Below are 946 nucleotides of genomic sequence, written 5' to 3' on the forward strand. Positions count from 1 at the left end.
ATGGCAGCTTGCTAGCTTTTAAGATCCCAGTCACTACTTGCCAAAGTAGGAGGTAGAACAATGTTTTGTGTAGTATGTTATGTCAATTGAGCTTGATGTCCCCTGCGACTATAGTCCCAAGCCCACAGGTTCAACTACTCAGTCCCTCTGGGTAGCTGGCTGTGACTAGGCAGTGACCACAACCTTGCCTCTTGTCACCTCTACTATACACCTGGGAATTCTGATCATTCACGTAAACTTATAGGATCATTGTCTGCCAATGCTATACATGTTCTTGGATACACTCCCCACTTCATAGACATACCTAATATTTCATCCTATCCACCCATCTATCCACCCGTATACCCATGTTTGCCTTCACTGAAAACGTAGTACTGTATATGCAAAAGGGTTCATATTTGTTGTGTGTACCTCCCATGTACCTCTCTGTTTTTCTCTTCCTCAGTGCCACCATATTGGTCACTCACATTTGGTACATTGCCCTTTTCATCACCCAAATCAATACTTACCTCTTTCTGTCTAACAGTGTTCCGTCCCTCTCCTCCCAACCCAGTAACCAACAAAGAAAATTTCCTTCCATAGATGAACCTTTAGTTGACTTTTACAATAACAGACTAATACAATATTTGTCCTTTTGTGATTGACTTATTTCACTCAGCATAATGTCCTCCAACTTCATCCACGTTCTTGCATCTCTCTAATAGCTAATGATCATGAGCATTTCTTCATATATTTGTTGGCCGCTTGAATATTGTCCTTGGTGAAGTGTCTTCATATCTTCTGCCCATTTTTTAATTGGATTGTTTGTCTTTTTGTTATTGAGGTGTTGGAGTTTTCTATAAATTCTAGAGATAAGTCCATTTTCAGATATGTCATTGCTGAATATTTATTCCCAATCTGTAGGTTCTCTTTTGACTCTTTTGGAGAAGTCTTTGGAAGCACATAA

The 946-nt window shown here is 39.7% G+C and overlaps 1 protein-coding gene across 1 annotated transcript in view; it reads left to right on the forward strand.

Moving 5' to 3' along the window:
• Positions 1 to 946, forward strand: part of CUL4B (cullin 4B) — a 51,234-nt gene that overhangs the window by 26,935 nt on the left and 23,353 nt on the right. The window lies entirely within an intron of this gene.

The sequence above is a fragment of the Orycteropus afer genome, unplaced genomic scaffold (genome assembly GCF_000298275.1).
Source record: "Orycteropus afer afer isolate SDZICR_OR568_19922 unplaced genomic scaffold, OryAfe1.0 scaffold00387, whole genome shotgun sequence".
Taxonomy (NCBI): domain Eukaryota; kingdom Metazoa; phylum Chordata; class Mammalia; order Tubulidentata; family Orycteropodidae; genus Orycteropus; species Orycteropus afer.